This window comes from Onychomys torridus, chromosome 16 (assembly GCF_903995425.1).
Source record: "Onychomys torridus chromosome 16, mOncTor1.1, whole genome shotgun sequence".
NCBI lineage: Eukaryota > Metazoa > Chordata > Mammalia > Rodentia > Cricetidae > Onychomys > Onychomys torridus.
In genome coordinates this window covers 18,498,343-18,519,649 of record NC_050458.1, presented here as the reverse complement: position 1 = coordinate 18,519,649, position 21,307 = coordinate 18,498,343, and positions in this window count along the sequence as shown.

Here is a 21,307-nt window from a genome sequence, read left to right as displayed (position 1 = left end):
ATTCTAGCCCATTGATCAATGTGTCTGTTTTATGCCATTTTCATTACTAAAGCTCTCTAATAAAACTTAAAATTTGCCATGGTGATATCTCCAGTAATAGTAGGTGGTGGTGATGGTGCTGGTGGTGCTGGTGGTATTAGGGTTTTTTTATTATCTTGGTTCCTTTGTGTTTCCACATGACATTTTTTAAGAATTATTTTCACTCTCTGATTAAGCATCTCAATATAAGACCTGATACTCTGAATCTGATAGAGGAAGGAATAAGGGATATGTTTGAACCCACTGGAGCAAAAGCAGGACTTTCTCTGAACAGGGCCCTGACAGCACAGACATTAAGACCAACAATTGATAAATGGGATTTCACAATCTAAAATTTCTCTGTACAGCAAAGGACACATAACTCGAGTAAAGAGGTGGTCTACAAAATGGACATCTGACAGAGGGTTCATATCTAGAATATATAAAGAACTCAAAAAAATTAACCAAGGAAAACAGAAGGCCCAATTTAAAAATGGGGCACAGCACTAAGCAGAGAATTCTCAAAATACAACTAGCTGAGAAAAAAAAAAACTTTTTAAAATGTTCAATATCCTTAGCCATCATGAAAATGCAAATTAAAACTACTTTGAGAATTTATCTTACCTAAAGCTGAATAACTAGGATCAGAACACAAACAGCAGCAGATGCTGGTCTGGATGTAGGACAGGAGAACTCTTATTTACTGCTAGTCAGAATGCACTCTAGTGTCTCCACTGGACATCCCTCAAAAGCTAAACATAGATTCACCATATGCTCACAAAATACTAATCATGAGTATGCACCCTGAAGGCTCCATACCCCACTCTAGAGATACTTGCTCATCGGTGTCCATCACTTTCCTACTAACAATAGTCAAAGATAGAAACAGTCTAAATGTCCACCAGTTGATGAGTGAATAATAAAAATATGGTGTATTTACACAATGGAATTCACCTATTAAGAAAAATGAAATTATGAAATTCACAGGTAAATAGACGGAGCTGGGAACAATCATTCTGAGTGAGGTAACTGAGACCATAAAGACAAATGTCACACCTTTTCTCTCTTCTGTGGATTTTGCCTTGAGTCCTCAGATATATGTGTTTAAATTTGAGGTATTTATAGAGGCCAAAGGAGCTATGAGGATGTACTTTTCAAAAGAAAGGAATGTGTAATGCACTAGTATAAAAGGTTAAAGGGAATAATGGAACAAGAAGGGTTAAAGTGGAGTCAGGACGGGTTGGGGATTTAGCTCAGTGGTAGAGCGCTCGCCTAGCAAGCGCAAGGCCCAGGGTTCGATCCTCAGCTAAAAAAATAAATAAAATAAATAAATAAAGTGGGGTCAGGAAGTAGAGGGTAGTTAGTGTAGAGGAAAGAGTATGGAGAGGGATAAATAACAATAAAGACCTATTGAAAAGATAAATGGAAATTTACTACTGTCGAAACTTCCTATTATATATGTATGTGTGTATGTACATACATAAAAATAGTTAAAATGGAGTTACCCTGTAAGAGGACAACAATGCCCTTACTGGACACTGAAAACTAACAAAAACCTCATGCTGCCGGGCGGTGGTGGTGCACACCTTTAATCCCAGCACTTGGGAGGCAGAGCCAGGCAGATCATCGTGAGTTCGAGGCCAGCCTGGTATGCAGAGCAAGATCCAGGAGAGGCGCAAAGCTACACAGAGAAACCCTGTCTTGAGAAAAAAAAAAAAAAAAAGAAAAAAGAAAAACCTCATGCTATGGTTTGCCCAGCCTTAAAAACCCTCCTGTAGCTGAAGACCCAAAGCTACAGGATCTCCAAGACACAGTGCAACATCGCCTGGCAGAATATTGATTCTTTATTTATATATTTATTTTATTTATTTTTTTTTTTTTTTGGTTTTTCAAGACAGGGTTTCTCTGTAGCTTTGGAGCCTGTCCTGGAACTCACTTTGTAGACCAGGCTGGCCTCGAACTCACAGAGATCCATCTGGCTCTGCCTCCCCAGTGCTGGGATTAAAGGCGTGTGCCACCACCACCCGGCTTGATTCTTATTACATGCTATTTTTCTTGTATCTTTATCTGCTGCTTTAAGATGATAAGCATAAATCCCATCCAGTTACTACACCTAGCTCTACTTCTATGACCTATTCATGATATTCAACAGATTTTACTGAAGACTGGCTCCTGATCAACATGTGATTTGAATCTGCCTCCTTACTAGCCACACCAACCTCCACCCCTTCTCATCCCCACAGACATAGCAGAAAATAGTAGAGTAGGAACAGTGTATCTACAATAAAAATTTCATTTAGTAAGCAAAAGAATGGAAACAATAAATTTTTGCTGGGAAATACCAACAATAGCATCTTGCTAAGCCAGATTTATGTGAGGTCCCCCTGCAAAACTTGGATTGTGGTCTCTGTGAACAATTCCCCTGCAGATTTCCCTCATGGACCATGGATTTGCTCCCCAACAGCATCTTCCTTGCTCTGTGGCTTCATCTGAAGACAGAGAGTATGACCTGCTCAACACCTTATTTCCTGCTCTTGCGTATATAAAAAGTCTGATACTTTCAGGATGAGAAAATACACAAGTCTTTTAATTGAGTATGAGCTTAGGAGATTAAGGTGTCTGTCCATTTCCAAAGCCTTGTAATTCATGGTAATAACCTGAAACAGGCCAGGGAGGTGTATTTGCAGCACAGAAGTCAGTAAACACTGAAAATCAAGGCTTTTTCCTGAACAACCAACCAACTTTGGTATTAAATATTCATCAGCGCTGCACCCAAAAGCAAGCATACCCAAGATCTCTTTTGGACAGTCCCTTTCTTTTATGGCATTTATCACAGCCCATTCTCCTCTCTTATTTTGACAAGAGCTGTCTGAAGCTTTGGTCAGGAGACAACGTTCATGTGCTTGCTAAGGGTCACCGCCCACTAGGTGAACAGTCTTAATGAGACACATCTGAGGGACACTGCAAATGAGTCTTTTTTAACCCCTGCTGTTTCAGGAAGAGTTGGATTTTCCAGCCTTGAATCCATAGCCCTTTGGTCTAAGCAACAGATCAAAGGAAAAAAAAAAACTCTTTATTGTTCTATTTTCTTCCATCTCTGCTTAAAATTGACCAATTCTCATTTGATTTCAGTTCTTCCCTCTCAAATCTTGCTAAATATAGCAAGAAATGGCCAACCCATATGACAGTCTACCTTTGTTCTAACTGCTTTACAGCTAAGTGTTCTGCACCCCTAGTAGGTGACAATTTTACCAATTGCATTGGCAAGACCTTGCAAAATAGTCCTAAGCTTTTCAGCCTGCTACCCTTAATGTTTCCTGGTTGGTTTCAAATTGATGACTAAGACAGGCCATATATTTTAGATTCTTGTGACAGTAGCAACATAGTTTCAGATAGTGATTTCTAAATTAGACATTATAATAAAGATACTAAAATATATGATGTTCTAAATGAATATAATTTATTCTTTGCAGACTATTTTAGAGTTACACAATCAAAAACTGGTGGTATAGCCTTGATAGTCTCAACTTGTAGCCCTAGTTGCTCAATTAGACAGCTTATTTTTTTTAAATGCATCTAAAAATTAGATATAGAAACCCCTCATCTCTTCTGGCTATACTTAACTTCATTCAAGGGAAACATTCTACAAATCTATTTGAGCCACTGTAGTAGAATCCCATAAACCAAGTGTCTATAAGTAGAACAAATTTATTTCTTGTAGTTCTTAAATCTGGTAATTCCAAAACCAAGGTGCCAGAAAATGTGGTGTTGGCTGATGGTCAAGTCTCTAGTTCATAGATGGCTCCTTCTCCCTATGTCTTCACTTGTCAGAAGACAAGGCAGCTCTCCAGAGCCTTTTTGTAAGGACATAATCCATTCATAAGGGTTCCACCATCATGATATAATCACCACCCCAAAGCCTTACTTTGTATTATCATGTTGGGAATTAGGTTTCAACATATGGATCCAGGGAGTACAGAAACATTCAAAATCTGGATGACTAAGGAATGTAATGTGCCCAGCTAAACGTTAGAGGGATTATTACTAAAAAGGAAAATGGGTGCAATGAGAACTGAAAAGCACTAGTAGTGTTTGCACAAGTAAAACACACACAAAGCATCACAGACCACCCCCAGGCCCTGCAGACCAGCTCTAGAAAGAGTTCTTATCTGACCACAGGGTGAAATCTAATACCGGACTTAATGTTTTTGTTCTCTCAGGTAGTAAAATGTCTGTTACTTATTGTAGATAGACCTCAAAATACTCTCAGTGTGCTAAAACATATTTCCACACCAGTCTAATAATCAAAACTCAAACATGCATGGAAAGTTAAAGTTTTCCCTCCTTGTGAGATCAGGTCTCCTACCCAGAAACCTAGCTGAGAAATGAGCAAAGGCTTTGTTTCTTCTCCGTTTCTCTTCCTGCCTCATTCACCTTCACCCAACTGTCCAACAGAAGTCACTTACTCTGCTACAGTTGAATCAGATGTCTGTTGACCCCCTTTCACACCTTAAATGTGACAAGAAAACACAGTCCCGCCTCATTTATTGTAGCACAGAGGTCTACAGAAATCAAGTGCCAGATATTTGGGTCAATCCTTATTGTAGGAAAACTTGTAATACTCTTAAACATTTGTATGACTTCGTTTAGGGTTACTTTTTCTTACCTAATAAATTGCAAAGGTGCAATTCAAAGGAAATTAAGCCTAAATTTTGAAGCAGAATCTGTGATTCAGAGGAAATAAAATATACACAATCTGCTGTATGAGAAATCTCCATTATTACCCTGAGAATGTTTGTATCATCACAGCTGGAGTGTTATTCGGGGACTGCCTGCTTTACTAGTCCTCAAAATTGGGTAATAAAATAGTAGAAAAATACAATGCTCATGTGTAAAGGAATAAGTGCAGGGTACAGCATAATTTGGCATTTGATCTCTACATATGAGACTTCCATTGCCTCCTCTAATACTTCTCTGTTATTGACATGATTGGCTGTGTGAATTAACCAATGAAGTATTAGTCTACCAAAACACTGAAGATATTTAGAGGCCTTCCTACTTCCTACAGTCTCCTCTCTCTGTGTCTCTGTCTGTCTCTGTCTGTCTCTGTCTCTGTCTCTGTCTCTGTCTCTGTCTCTCTCTCTCTCTCTCTCTTTCTCTCTCTCCCACAAATAGAGAAGGTCCCATATGTCTTAGTGTTGCTGTTGCTGTGAAAAGACACCATGACCATGGCAATTCTTTTTTTGTTTGTTTGTTTTGTTTTGTTTTTGTTTTTGTTTTTGTTGTTCAAGACAGGGTTTCTCTGTGTAGCTTTGCGCCTTTCCTGGATCTCACTCTGTAGACCAGGCTGGCCTCGAACTCATAGAGAGCCGCCTGCCTCTGCCTCCCAAGTGCTGGGATTAAAGGCGTGCGCCACCACCGCCCAGTGACCATGGCAATTCTTATAAGGGAAACCACTTAATTAAGGCTGGCTTACAGTTTCAGAGGCTTAGTCCATTATCTTAAGGAAGCAAGGCAGCATGCAGGCAGACATGGTGCTGAAGAGGTAGCTGAGATCCACAGATGACAGGAAGTAAACTGTGTGGCACATTTACTGCAAGGACAATCATACCTTCTCTCTGTGCTTTGGAGCCAAACCACAAGTGTTTCTCATGAGAGTGCATTTTGTCTTCCTCAGAAGTAGGGGAAACCCTATATGACCTATAGAGAATTCGTGACATCAGACTTGAAATTATCATCTCCAACCTCTAACCAGCCAGAGTTAGCAGTGCCCTAAATGCTGGATACATCACAGCAGTATTTCCTTTACTTATTTAGCAGCTGTCTTACTTGAAGAGTGCCAGCTCTTCTAACTGAGGCTTGCTTACATGGCTATACTTTACAGACTTAGCAGGCTTCTATAAGGAAACATGTCCCTGTGTCACCAGTATCCCTGGTTTTCATTTGTGAGCTTGGTTTATTCATGTACAGACTTGTTACCTCTCTAAATTCTAAAAGAGTGTGACATTTTAGGAATTTAAAAAAACAGTTCACAGCCGGGCAGTGGTGGTGCACCCCTTTAGTCCCAGCACTCGGGAGGCAGAACCAGGCTGATCTCTGTGAGTTTGAGGCCAGCCTGGTCTACAAAGCGGATTCCAGGAAAGGTGTAAAGCTACACAGAAAAACCCTGTCTTGAAAAAAACAAAAGAAAAAAAAAAAAAAAAAAAAAAAACAGTTCACCCTGAAGGTTAAGTTACAGAGGTCAAATTCAGATTGACCAGCACAGAAATGAGAAAGCATTGAATTCTTGCTAGTTATTGGTTTCCAGAGTGGACAGTCTCCATAGTGACATGGAATGAAGTATGTGTTTGGGCAATTTGCATCAAGGAGTAGATATAGACTACTTGGATGAAATTAACTCCCCGGGCAATTTCCAATGTGTATGGAAAGGACATCTGGTTGTTCTTTGCTGTTTCTAAACTTCCATTATCTCTCCTCTACTATGAACTTTTTCATATCAGCCAAATTGGGTTTTGTGAATGTTGTTTGTGTCTCTAAATTTAGGTTAGTATTCAAAACGGGCAGTTCTTAAAAAATGCATTTGGCTCTGCATCTCTACAAGTCCATTCCTTCAACTACGGCACTGTTATTTGAGTCATGTTATTGGCATGTTTGTTTATAGAGTGTCCCCATTACTTTTCTGACAATAAGATACAGTTGTTTATCACTTTTCAAAGTTTAAAAGAAGCAACTGAGCTGTATAGTCAAAAAGAAAAGAAAGTTCAGGGAATGAGAACAGATTACTGCAAATTGTCTTGAACCTCCCTTTACTGAGTGAGTCAGAGGCTCATTTCATTCAAATCTGTGGTCCTTGTATTTAGACACACATTTGCAGGCTAGCAAGCTAGCAATAAACTGTTTTCTGGGACTCAGCTCCTTACCTTTGTGCCACTGACAGCCTTTTTATTGCAGTTGCTCCAGACCTGAGTAACGACACCCTCTTCCCTTATTTCCCTGGTAATTTTCTTCTATAATTGAGTAAATATTTTACAAGAACCAGATGTCGTCCTAAGAATATTGGGCCTCTTGTTCCTGCTTTCTAACATGGGTTATCTGTGGCCTAATTCATTATAAAGTCTACCTTTTTTATATAATTTCTCCATCCCACACAAGCTAAAATGTGACAGTTTGAGAATCCGCTTATGATCGTGAAAACCAGAGACAAAGAAGATGGGAAGACAATCTCTAAAATGACTCAAAGATCTTAGAGTCTGGGGATTTCCCTTAAAGCACAGCACTTTTCTGAGATTGTGGCTTAATTTTCTACTTCTGTCTTATTCCACTGAGATACCAAATTCTGGAAATTGACCTATACTGAAGAGGCAAGCAACCAGAAAGGAAAGACTAAGTGTAATGGCCATACGTGCTAGTCATTGAACTTGACCAGTCAGAGTCCATTCTGATCCTCTGTGCTCTCCACCATAGTGGCAAAAGCTGAATAACATTTCCCTGGGCACCAGGTTGCCTTCTTATCTTGGGTGTTATGAATAATGCTGAACATTGGAGCATATCCCCTCAAAACTTCATGGACAACACTGGAGGACACTATGCTAAGCGAAATGATCCAGGCACAGAAAGAAAACCAATGCGCAATCTTATTTGTGTGTATAATACAAAAATACCAGATAGGATGGTCGTTACTGGAGACGTAGTGGGGAGAGTACATGAGAAAAGGAAAGATGCTGATTACAGAGTATAAGATTTTGGTTAGGAGGAATAATCTTTAGTGATCTATTACACAAAACTGGTAACTATAGAAATACTGATACAATAAATACATGTTTCAAAATTGCTAAAATAGTAGATCTTAAGTGTTTTCAACACAAAAAGGTAAGACAATGACTCATTAACTAACATGATTAAACAATTCTACAATATAAACACACAGAACAGCTAATTGTACCCATAAACGTGGAATTTATGAAGTCATTTGCCTACTTAAAATACTTTTTTAAAGACATTAAAGGAAAATAATCCTTCATACCTTTTCCATATGGTCATAGGATCCAAGATTGCCCTGTTTCTGACCATTCAAATAAACACCCCTGTAACCCAAATCTCCTGTGTGCACAGATGACATCAGTTCCTCTGAGGAGCATGAGAAGTGGTTGGGAAAGAGAGGGGTGCAGCAGCTGTGCCTTTAACTCACTTTACTTCATTAAAAATAAAATTATTCTCAGGGAATAACTCTGGTAAGGAGATTTTGTAATCTCAGAAAGGCTGGTCCATAGCAAGAAGTGTTTAGGGTCTTTTTTCCAAAAGGCTAACATAAAGAACAAAGGTTGAGGATACAGCTCAGTGGAATAATATTTGGCCAGCAGGAGTTCAATACTAAGAAAAGGAAAGAAAGAAAGAAAGAAAGAAAGAAAGAAAGAAAGAAAGAAAGAAAGAAAGAAAGAAAGAAGGGAGGGAGGGAGGGAGGGAGGGAGGGAGGGAGGGGAGAGAGGGAGGGAGAGAGGGAGGGAGGGAAGGAGGGGAGGAGGGGAGGAGGAAAGGAGGGAAGGAGGAAGAGAGGGAGGGGAGAGAGAGAGGGAGAGAGGGAGGGAGGGAAGGAAGGAAGGAAGGAAAGGAAGGAAGGAAGGAAGGAAGGAAGGAAGGAAGGAAAGGAAGGAAGGGAAGGAAGGAAGGAGGGAGGGGAGAGAAGGAGGGAGAGAGGGGGGAAGGAGGGGAGGAGGAAAGGAGGGAAGGAGGAAGAGAGGAAAGGAGGGAGGGAGGAAGAAAAAAACTAATTGACCTGTGTCAACCAGTAGTAAACCAGTATGAGAATTGGGGTAAGTGGGGTAGGGGATTACACATCCACATTTACATGTGTATATGTGTCCATGTGAAGGACAGAGGACAACCTCCTCAGACGTCATTCCTCAGGTGATCCACTGTTTTTCTTGAAACAGGGTCTCTCACTTGTCTGCACCCCACAAGCAGGCTAGACTGGCTGGAGAGTAAACCTCATCAATCCTCCGATCTCTGCCTCCTCAGCTCTGGGATTACAGACAGGCATGTACCACTACTCGTGGGTGAAACCTGGTTCTGGGAAGCAACATTCACAGCAAGTACTTGATTTACCAACTGACCTACCTTCTCAGTCCCTCTTTTTTTTTTTTTTTTTAACAGAGTCTTAGCTATGGTGATCTTGAACTCATGACCCTCCTTTCTCCACCTCCAAACTGTTAGGATTGCAGGTGTAAGCCACCACTCCTGACATATAGGGTGCTGGGAATCACACCCAGGGACTAGTGGATGGTAGTAGGCAAGCACTCCACCAACTGAGCTACACCTCCAGCCTGAGATTTTCTTTTTCTTTATTCTACCTCCAGGGGAAAGAAAAGACAGTGTTTATATCGGTAAACTAATCTAGAGGAAGCTACAGCTGGAAACCAGAGTTAATGAAATACATAACACTCCAGCACCGGGAGGCTGGGAGTGACAGTAGACTTTATTAGAATTTTAAGAACAAAATTATTTCAGATTGTATCTAAGCAGTGGACAAATAATGTTATATGCTTTTAGATCACTCTAATGAATAACATTAGAATGAATTAGCCTGAATAGGCTGTGAAGATTATGTTTAAAAATTAATCGTGAGATATTATTTTCACATTTTTTCTTTATATTTTTCTCTGAGCAGCTTTGGGGCCTGTCCTGGAACTCTCCTCAAATTCACAGAGATCCACCTACCTCTGCCTCCCAAGTGCTGGGATTAATGGCCAGTGCTACCACCCCCTGGCTGCTTTTTTTATGCCATTTGAGAAGATAATTGGCGTATTCATGTAACCTCAAACTTTTTGTTTTAATTTTTTTATTTTTAATTTTTTGAGTCTTCACCTTACTAGATAGCTCTAGTTGACTTGGTATTCTCTGTGTAACTCAGGGTGGCCTTTAACTCATTTCCTCCTTCATCATCTTCTGAGCACCCGGCACACATTCATACCTCCATACCTTCTGACTTCAGAGCCATCTGTCCTTCAGTTTGAGGTTCAGCTATGTCTATCCTTGTCCATCACCCACCCAATTTCTTTGGTTCCACTGTGACTATGAACCAACTTCTCACTGTTGCTGTAGAGGTCTAAAATAACACATGTAAAAATGTATAACTCACAGTATCTAGCAAAATGCTGGATTATGCAAAAAGTCATTCATACATGGATGGGTTATTTTTTGTTTTGGTTTGAGTTTGGTTTTGGTCAAGGTATGCTGTTGGGGAATATTATTTTAACTTTTATTTATATTACATTTCTTTAACTCTGTGAAGCTGTGTTACTGTGCCTGTCTAAAACACCCGATGGTCTAACAGAGAGTTGAATGGCCAATGGTGAGGCAGGGAAAGGATAGGCAGGGCTGGCAAGCAGAGAGGATAAATAGAAGAAGAAACTTGGGAGGAGAGGGAGAAAGAAAAGAAGAAGCAAGAGAACATGGAGGAGGACCCAGGGGCCAGACACCCAGATACACAGCAAACCACAGAGTAAGAAACAAAGAAAGAAAAAAAAAGAAACAAAGAAAGGTATACAGGAATAGAAAAGGAAAAGCCCAGAGGCAAAAGATAGACGGGCTAATTTAAGAAAAGCTGGCTAGAAATAAGCCAAGCTAAAGCAGTACATTTATAATTAAGAATAAGCCTCCGTGTGTGATTTATTTGAGAGCTGGGTGGTAGGCTCCTCAAAAGAGCAAAAACAAACAACAACAGTATGCAAGGTACTAGCTCAGTGAAGTGGGGCTTGAGTGTGTCATGGGGTGACACTAGGTGTGTCAGACAGTTTTGAAACTATCACTTACAGGGAAACATAGAGCTCTTCTTGACATCTTATTCTGGCTCCTGTGCCTGCTGCATGGTTTCTGGTATTACTTTGAAAACAAGGGATTGATTCCAGTCTGAATGGATAGTTCTGAGATAGCCTTGTGTTTAGAACCTGTGGGTGCTCTATCCCTACCAAGGTACCTTGGAAACTCTGTGTGCTTCATGGGTAGGTTTTTAGATATGGTCTAGAGCCATGAGAGAGATCAAATATGTTTTTCATTTTTCTGTCTCTCAGAAACTACTATGGAAGCCTCTTAAAAGACACCAAGTGCCATTGTTCCAGGGCTCCTTAGCTTCTGTTTTCACAGCAACAATGTCGGGTTTTAGTTCACTAGAAAGTTCTGGATAAAGATAAATTCATCGATTGTTCTAGCAACTGGAATCTGTGCTTATACCTCAAAAAGATAAAAGGCTTCTTTTTCTTCTTCCAACATCTCATTAGGATAAAACAGACCAACTCAACACAAACTAATTCAACTCAATTTGTCTCGTTTTAGCTTCAGGTCTTCTCAGACTACAAAAGTCCATACCTATCCAAGTCAAATTTTGTGCAAATTTATTGCACTATCAAACTCCTTGCAAACTATGCTAGAATTGCTTGAGCACTTGTGTCTTTAATTTATGTGAAGGCTCCTTGGAGAAAACCCTTAACAGTTTCACAAAGGTTATTAATCCTCAGAGCAATCCTTGGAAGTTGGTAGGAAAAATAAATTACTAAGGCACACAATATCCTTGAAATAAATACTTTCTCATTAAATGTAAGTTCAGTAAAGTCATGTAGCTATGGTAGAAAGCAGTTTGACAGTTCCTTTATAAGCTAAAAGTAAAATTACCACATGAGTCAGCAATTACATTATTGGTTAGACTCCAAAAAATGAAAGCAGGTGTTTAAATAAAAACTTGTGTGCAATTGCTTATAGAAACACTACTAACAATGGCCAAAAAGTGAAAACAACCCAAATTCCATGATGACTGGATAAACAAAATGTGATAGGTCCATGCAAAACTCTAAGATGAATGAAGTATTGATGTAACATAAATGAAACTTGGGAATATTATGCAAGTGGGGGGAAAAAGCCTGAAACAAAATTTATGCTTCCCCTTAAATGAAATATCCAGAGTCGACATTGCAGAGAGATAGAAAAGTAGGTTTGTGGTTGTCAGGATCTGAGGGTAAAGGACAATGAGGTGTGTGTGACAGATGCTTGGCTTCATCTGAAGTCTATGAATACATCCTGAAATAATATTGATGTCTCCACAACGGTATGAAATATTAATGGTAACTCACGTGTTAGGGTGCAGACTCTGATGCTCTATAGGGCATATCTACAACCCCTCTAAAACCTAAGGAATAACTTTAAAGCACCGTTATGCTTCCCTTTGGTCCTTAGGTTCCAGATGAATACATAAAAGTTGTCTTAACTCCTTTTCTGTTTTCTTCACAGGATGAAGATCTCCTGAGCTCTTAGACCAAGCCTACCGTGAACTCTTCTAGCCCCAGGGCAGCTCAGCTACTTGGGCATCACATTCCCAGTGCTATGGATGACACATTGTGCCTGTGTTTGCTGACTTTTCGTGCTTGCTTCTTCCTCAGACTCACCTTCTTGCCTGCTCTTAGGTGCTCCTTGGATCCTGCTTTGGGCCACAGGAGGATTTTTTGGAACTGCTCTACCTCGGGTAAAAGTGTAAAACGAAAGTATGCAAACATTAATGTGTCCCACATCCTGTAAGACAAAACTCAAAACGAAGGCTTTTCCAGCATTAAAGATGTTAATACCTATATTTATTGCCCTCTGTTTCTCACAAGCGGATGCTTCAATCTGTGCAATTACTCTAGATTATACCAAGCACGCCCAAAACAAATGCCCAGAAGTTGTCAATATACACGTTTTTCATGTACTCTTTGCAAATATGTTTAGTTGGTTATTTGAAGGAATTTATAGGACTGTTCTCAAAATAACTGGATGTCTGCCTGACTTGAACTATTCTCAATATCTCTCTGTTATGTTCTACATAGGCACCAGTCTAGGGATTTCTATACAAAGAAATTCCCAGTTTCTCCTGCCATTCTTAACTGTGAAAGTAACATCTTGATGATTACTTTATCTTTTGATTATTATGGGGAAAAAAATCAATGATTGACCTCAATTTTTAAAAAGATGTGTTGGACTTTCTTCCTCTGATAATGACAAGAAAGAGCCCCTCTTTAAAAAGGTAAGGATCCAGTTTTCTATTCCATTCTATCCAGTAAGATTGCAGTTTGTGATCCATGAATTCATTGATCCATCCAAACAGTGTCCCTGAAGGATGATGAAAGAGACAATTTCAACTACACCTATGTTTATCCTCCCAGCTTAAAAAAAAATCAGAACAAAAATCAAAAATCACACAAAATATATGATACTAACAAAGTCCATACGCTTTGAAATGTGAAAAATAAGCATGGTAATTCTTACTTATAATAGACTCAAGTAACACCTCGAGTCATTTCCAGGCTTTTTGACACTCGGGAGGAAGGAACATGATAGACTTGATAGAGCTGACTGCAAGATGAGAACCAGGTTGGAGGTCAAAGGACAGGGTACCAGAAAGGTGGGAAATATACAGAAAGAGACTATGCTTTCAGAGTGTCCTTGGTTTTTACCAGAAGACTTATCCATGGAACAAAATTACCCATAAGCATGGGGCCATCCGAAAGGATTAATGAGGGTGTTCACAGAGGACTATAATAAACATCTTCCTCAATAGCCATAGCAGAAAACTTCACAAGACAGTACTCAGAGGTAGAGAATACTCAGAAGGGTCCTTGGTAGCTTGGAATAATTCTCTCTAGACTTAATGCCATTTTTGCCTCATCTAACAAACCTTAAATACAAGATATAAAATGATGAAATGGCTTCTAACCAGTGCTACCATATCTTGGGGAACAATTAAATGATATTCATAGAAGCCTACAGAGAAAGAGAAGTGTGGGAGAAAGTCTGGCAGATAAGAATGTGAAATTTATGCTGTCTAGCATAATTAAATATTCTAAGTATAACAATAAGTAGAAAAATTATTCATAAGTAGAGAAGAAATGTTAATCAATTGAACCCAGTCCAGGGCAAAGATTTTAGAATTAACAGATAAGCACATTACAACAAACATTACAAATGTATTTGTTATCATTCAAATTTGAAGTGCCTGCCACAGCCTTATGTTCTGAGTGTCTGGTGTGGGGTTGGGGGCATCTTTGCAACCTTCAAGGCCAGCCAAGTAATGAGATGAAGGAGGCAGGAACTTTGGCACATTAGGCACAATGTTTGGCAGCTGATGTTGCTTCAAGCTTCAGGAGGAATGAGACAAGAAGTTCCCAAGAACACGAAGCAAAATCACATAATTAGAAAAATAAAAACTTGCACAAGAAAACAGTATGCATCATGGTCTATTACTTGACTCAGCAGGTAGTAATAATAAAACTTGTAGATGTAAATGTATAGAGGAAACTTACCATACTCAGAACACTGAGTGCTAAGCTCTAGAGTCAACAGAATAAAGAAGCATTTACAAGGTCAAAAAACAGAAAGTGCTTCCTTTGTTTGGGGTGAGGGGGCATCCCATCAAAATACCAAAAAACATTTTGTTTAAAATTATTTTATTGTAGTGTGTTACATGAAAGTTTGGCTATAACAAAAGTTCAATTTTAAGGTAGTTTTGAAATATCTGTACTAGCTGCTTAGACATAATCTGACCCAGAAATCGTGGTTTTACAAAGCTTGTCATGGTTGACCAATCTGATTTTATTCCTTTGTGCAAGATAAGTGTGTTTGCTACCAACTCCCTTAGCACTAAGGCCTTTCCTCTGCCATATCACTTATCACATTGTATCATCATTTCCTCCTGATCTGGTCCTCTTCCCCTGCTATTTACTAAAATACGAGATCCATGAGAGCGCCTGGCAGTGGTGGCGCACGCCTGTAATCCCAGCACTTGGGAGGCAGAGGCAGGTGGATCTTTGTGAGTTTGAGGCCAGCCTGGTCTACAGAGCTAGTCCAGGACAGGCTCCAAAGCTACAGAGAAACCCTGTCTTGAAAAAAAGTCCATGAGAGCTATGGCCCCATTTTACTTATTGGTTGTCTCAAACAGCATCCACCAAGATGTTTATTTCAAAGTCAACACCAAATATACCTGGCATTCAGTAGATACAAAAGAAAGAGAGGAGAGAGAGAGAGAGAGAGAGAGAGAGAGAGAGAGAGAGAGAGAGAGAAAGGAAGGAAGGAAGGAAGGAAGGAAGGAAGGAAGGAAGGAAGGAAGGAAGGAAGGAAAAGAAAGCAGACAGAGCCAGGCTATGATGGTGCATGCCTTTAATTCCAGCTTTCGGGAGGCAGAGGCAGGCAGATCTCTGTGAGTTCTAGGCCAGCCTGATCTACAGAGTGAATTCCAAGACAGTCTCCAAAAGCTACACAGAGAAACCCTGTCTCAGAAAAAAAAAAAAAAAAAAAACAGCAGAAAGAAGAGAGGGGAGGGAGGGGAAATATCTTAGGGTTTCTATTGCTGTGAAGAGACATCATGACCACCACAACTCTTATAAAGGAAATCATTTAATTAGGGTGGCTTGCACAATTCAGAGGTTTAGTCCATTATCATCATGGTGTAAAGGAAGGCAGGATTCAGGCAGACATGGTGCTAGAGCTGAGAGTCCTCAAATCTTGATCCAAAGGCAAGAGGAAGTGAACTGAGGCAGTGGGCAGTATCTTGAGCAAATATAAGACCTCAAAGCCCACCTCCTCAGTGACACACTTCCTCCATTGTGTAAATGTCCCATATCTTATTTACCCATACTTCAGTTGTGGGACAGCTAGGCTGTTTCCAGTTTCTGGCTATTATGAATAAAGCCACAATGAACCTAACTGAGCAAATGTCCTTGTGGTGGGATAGAGCATCCTTTGAGTATAATCCAAAGTGGTATAGCTGGGTCTTGAGGAAGATCCATAACCAGTTTTCTGAGGAGTCACTAGATTTTGCAGGTGGACTTGGGTCAGGTGGGGATGAGAGCAGAGAAGATCAAGTGTGTGAATGAAGGACAGAGAGAAAGAGAGTTTGAGGAGAGATAGCTGGAATTGGGGGGTACTACAGGAGTGATGTGGAAATCTAGTGCCGCGGAAACTTCCTGGAATCTATAAGGATGACCCTAGTGAGGACTCCTAGTGATGGAGGATACAAAGTCTAAACTGGCCATCCTTTGCAGCTAGGCAAGGTGACTAGGTTGCATTCAGTTGAGTTGTTGGCCAAGGGGGTCTCATTGAAGATCCCTAAACAACCTGGACTTATTCTAGGACAGAGGGATCACTTCCCAAAAACTGATAGTGGGACCCCATCACTGAGGACAACATCCACATAGCTCACTGAATGTAGAGAGGTCAGGCTGGTGCTTTCATGGAGCCTTCACACATATGGTCTAATCTCTTTGGCATAAGAAGTTATGCTTCAGGCTACAGAAAGAGAAACCTGGACACCAACCCAGCCACAAAACCCTCAACCCTACTATCTGTCCTGTCTACAAGATGTGCTGGGGCAATGATGGCACAGAACTTGCGGGAGTGGCCAATCAATGTCTTGTTTAACTTGAGGCCCACACCTCAAGAGGCCCATAGTCTACATTGCCTGGTTGACCAGAAACTAGAGACTGGATATCCCAGAGTCCTAGGATAGAACCAAACAAAACTGGCCAAAAAAAAAAAAAATCAATGAATTGATTCCTAATGATATTCTATTATACTCATCAATCAGTGCCTTGTCTAGTTGTCATCAGAGAGGCTTCCTCCAGTAGCAGATGGGAGTGAGTGCAGAAACCTATAGCCAGACATTATGCAGAGTGAGAGTCTAAATTGGAGGTATCCATCAGGTCCCACCACTTGGAGCTCTGGGAACCCCACAAAAGAGGGGGAGGCAAGACTGTAGGAGTCAGAGGTGATGGAGGACACCAGACAAACATGGCCCAGTGAATCAACTAAGCAGCGCTCATAAAGATTGAAGTAGCAAGCCCAGGACACGAAAAGATCTGCACAAGGTCCTCTGTGTACATGTTATGACTATTAGCTTGGTGTTCGTGTGGAGCTTTTAAAAGCAGGAGTGAGTGTGTCTCTGACTCACCTTGTGCCTACTCTTGGGAGACATTACCTCCTATTTGGTTGCCTTGTCCAGCCTTGATATGTTGGTTTTTGCCTTATCTTATTGTGTATTGTTTTGTTGTGCTTTGCTGTTGTCTCTTAGAGGCCTGCTCTTTTCTGAAGGAAAACTGAGGGAGGTGAATCTAGGGGAAAGGGGAGTGGGGAGAGTTGGGAGGAGTAGAGGGAGGTAAAACTGTGGTCAGGATGTACTGAATGAGAGAAGAATGTATTTCAATTAAAGAGAGAGCGAGCCAGGCAGTTGGTGGCAAACACCTTTAATCCTGGCACTTGGGAGGCAGAGCCAGGTGGATCTCTGTGAGTTCAAATCCAACCTGGTCTACAGAGATCCAGGACAGGCACCAAAGCTACACAGAGAAACCCTGTCTCGAAAAACCAAAAAGAAAGGGGAGGGGTTTAAAAAAAATCTTGGAAGGGGGGCTCTACTGCTGTGGATATCACTCTGTATAAATAAAGTGCTGATTGGCCAGTAGCCAGGCAGGAAGGATAGTGTAGGCGGGACAAGGAAGAGGAGGAGGCTGGGAAGAGGAAGGCTGGGAGGAGACACTGCCAGCTGCTGCCATGAGAAGCAACATGTAAAGACACCAGTAAGCCACAAGCCATGTGGCAAAGTATAGACTAACAGAAATGGGCTAAATATAAGAGTAAGAGCTAGACAATGGTAGGCCTGAGCTAATGGCCAAGCAGTTTAAATAATATAAGTGTCTATATGATTATTTTATATGTTGGTTGTGGGACCGCAGGGGCTTGGTGGAATCTGGAGAGAAGCTCTCCAACTACACTCTACCAGCAGTGGGGGGGTAATAAACAAAAAGAAATGCAAAGATGATTTTAGGTTAACTCCCTAGCTCTACAAATGAGCCAAATAAAGGCCAGAGACACCAGGAACTCACCAGAGATCACAGCCAGCTGTCCCTTCCACTCCTCACAGGACGCTCTCCACAGGAAGTAACTGTGCTTCCTGGGAGAAAACTGACAGCTAGAAGAAGCAAGGAGAAAGTGGCATGTCGAAACACACAGGCAAGCTTTGCTGATTGTCCTGAAAACTCACGTTGGCTCACACGCTTATCTTAGCCCGTAATGCTTCTGTATGTGGAGATGAGTGGGAAGGACTGTGGGTACAGACGGTTCAGCTAGAAGGCTGGAAGAGATACCACAAAAGAAGAGAAGGGACATTGAGGAAGCGGGGGAGGACAGCAGCACACAAGAGACATGAATGAGGGAATGAGGCTGTGGGAAAGGAGTGGACAGGTACAAGAGGGGAGTCGGAACGGAAGGACAGAGGACAATCAACAAGAACAGATTTTGTTTGAAAATGATAGAATGAAGCCTAATACTATGTATGCTGATTTTAAAGATTAAAGCGAATTCTTTTAAATCACTTCAAGCCACATCTCCTCCTGAGAGCCCATGTAAGCTTAATAAGCTATCCCTCATGACAGCACCTGGTGAACTTCGTATCATAAAGAACTTGGTAAACTCTGTGTTATCAAGAGCACTGTGAACCATACCATCCGGTACAGATTGTGGTTAATCTTGAAGGACACTGGACCTGTTCATCTTATCTTGAAACCCTGAAATATTTCTTTGTTTGACAGTTCCTAACAAGATCCTATGGAAGTTTAGAGGGACAGAAATCCTCAGTACCACTTTAGACACTATCCTTAAGGACATTCAATTCTGCCGAGTGGTGGTGGCACACGCCTTTAATCCCAGCACTTGGGAGGCAGAGGTAGGCCGACCTCTGTGAGTTCGAGGCTAGCCTGGGCTACAGAGTGAGTTCCAGGAAAGGCTCCAAAGCTACACAGAGAAACCCTGTCTCAAAAAAAAAACAAAAACAAAAAACAAACCACTCAATTCTCTTTTGCAATGGCTTGCCAAGCTGCTCTCATAGAAAAATTACAGAGCTGATAAACACTTTGCTGGGTTTTGCTGCCACAGAATTCTAAGACGTTTTGGAAAAATATTTCAATCTTACTTTTTTCAGTTGCTTTAAAATGAAATGGCTTCTCTGGTAGAGTCAGATAGGTAGTTCTGGAAACATGTAGACATCCTTAATCAGCAATAAGCACTGAGAACTACTCCCAGCAGTCACCATTTACTTCAGGATTCCAGAGAAGTCCCCCTCGAACACATTTTAGTTGATTGCAGAGGACAGACTGTCACTAAATGCACAGTGTGCATCATGCCTGATGATACTTACAGATATCATCAGATGATATTCCATCATGCATGGGTCTCTGTGCCACAAAGTTATTAGGGTTGAAGTGTGTCAGTGAGGATGCTCTAAGATGCAAGAAACCGAATACCCAAATAAACGTGACCTAAACAAATGTGTTTTTATTGTTGCTATGATTGTCACAGAGCAAGGCCAGCCAGAGGTAGGCTGTTCCACGATTGAGCCTACAGCTCAGTGATTGACAGGGTCAAGTCACAGCTTTCTTTGCATCCTTCTTTCCTCTCATCCTCAGCAGGTCCACATGGCTCCCACCTTGGTCACAGAATGGCTGGCTATAGTAGGTGAAAGGTTTTGGGTTTGTTGTTGTTGTTGTTGTTGTTGTTGTTGTTGTTGTTTTAATGTCCTGTAATAATGCTTGCAAGGCAGGAAATACAAAGTGTGTGGGGGGGGGTTACTTCCTATCTGTACTTATAAGGAAAGAATGTTTTCAGAACCTTCCCCAACCACCATTCCCAGGAAATTTCCCTTTACATCTTATTGGGCAACACTGGATTCCTCCTCCTTCATGCACTGAAAGAGGGGCTAGAAAACCAAAATTGTCATCTTCAGCCTCTGTCTCAGCTCAGACACTTCTATTAGCCAAGAATGATGAGTGAAATGCCTGTATGGTAGACTGTTGTAATAATGATCTTTGAGAGTGTTCTAAACACTTCACAGGCATTCATCCGTGAGGTCATCACAACAACCCATAGGTAGGTGTGGTTATTATCATTTAACAGAGAAGCAAATGAACCCCAGAGGTACGGGAGATAGTGACAAGGTGAAGGAGCCAGGATTTCATGCCCACCATCTGACAACAGACCTACAGAGCACGATGCCTTACAGTCAACTAGTAGTGTCTACTTCAGAAGCTGCCTCCAAAATCATAACATGCAGGAGTTCTCAGCGTTGCTTGTCTCTCTCTGAAGTGCAAATGAGACATTAATTTCAGATGTAGCTACAGATTGTGAGGAGAGCAGAGGGACATCCGAGAGGGATCAGAAATGTTTTCCTGTCATCATCAAGACTGCAACAGCTGGGACAGTGACCAGAACCAGAGTTGAACCTGGGAGCGTCCACTTCCTGGCAGATGTAGTGATAAACAGGAGCTACCACAGGTGTCAGTTGAGCCCAGCCACAGCAGGGAGAATTAGATGGTTTGAAATCAAAGGGATGCTCTTGGATCACTTCTACCCTCCCTCACATCTTCAGAAGATAAAAATTAGACAGGTACATAGTGATCTGTCCAAAATCTTCTGACTAGCTTGTATAGGTTGTAAGACACAAATGAAGGTTTTTTTTATTCAAGTGGACACAATTCCTTGCATCCATGCCTTCAATGAAGTCTGCCTGAACACTCTAAATACGCTTCCGTTATAATCTGTTGTTATGATACTGAGTTTATTTAGTCATACTCAGCCCCTTCTTCCCAGTTATGGGTGTGATTCCCAACAGCCCCACTTACTAGCTGAGTGAGCAGTGGCAAGTTTTATTCCTTCTCAGACACTTTCTCTCTAAAATGGAAAAAGCAATTGTCCCCACTGCACAGAGTTATTAGGACAATTCAGTTGAACTGCCAGGCACATCCAGGGGCTGGAGAATGGCAGGTTTTATTGACTTTATGCCCCCTATTTTTTATTCTCATGTTTGGGGAATTAGCTTATCAGTCAGCAGAGAAGACTGTCAACAGAGCATTTAAGATGTAAAGCAGAAAAGGGCACAGGGAAGGTCCAAGTCCAAAATGGTGGTGAGATTCTGTAGAACTGAAAATATAGGAGGGGAAAAAAAAAAAGACAGAAGTAGAAGAAAGAACATAGGAAAACCTTCAAAACCAGGGCCTGAGGAGATGGCCTGGTCGGTAATGGACTCAGAGCACACTCATGAGGACCTGAGCTCTGGTCCCCAACACCCATGAAAGAGCAGGGCACAACAGCTGACAGCATGCACTGCATGTTTGCAACCCAAGTGGGGATAGGGCTTTTTCAGAAATAAACGGATCTCTGGGACTTGCTGGTCAGTCAATCTAGCCAAATTCCTAAACCCAGGGTTCAGTGAGAGATCCTGTCTTTAAAA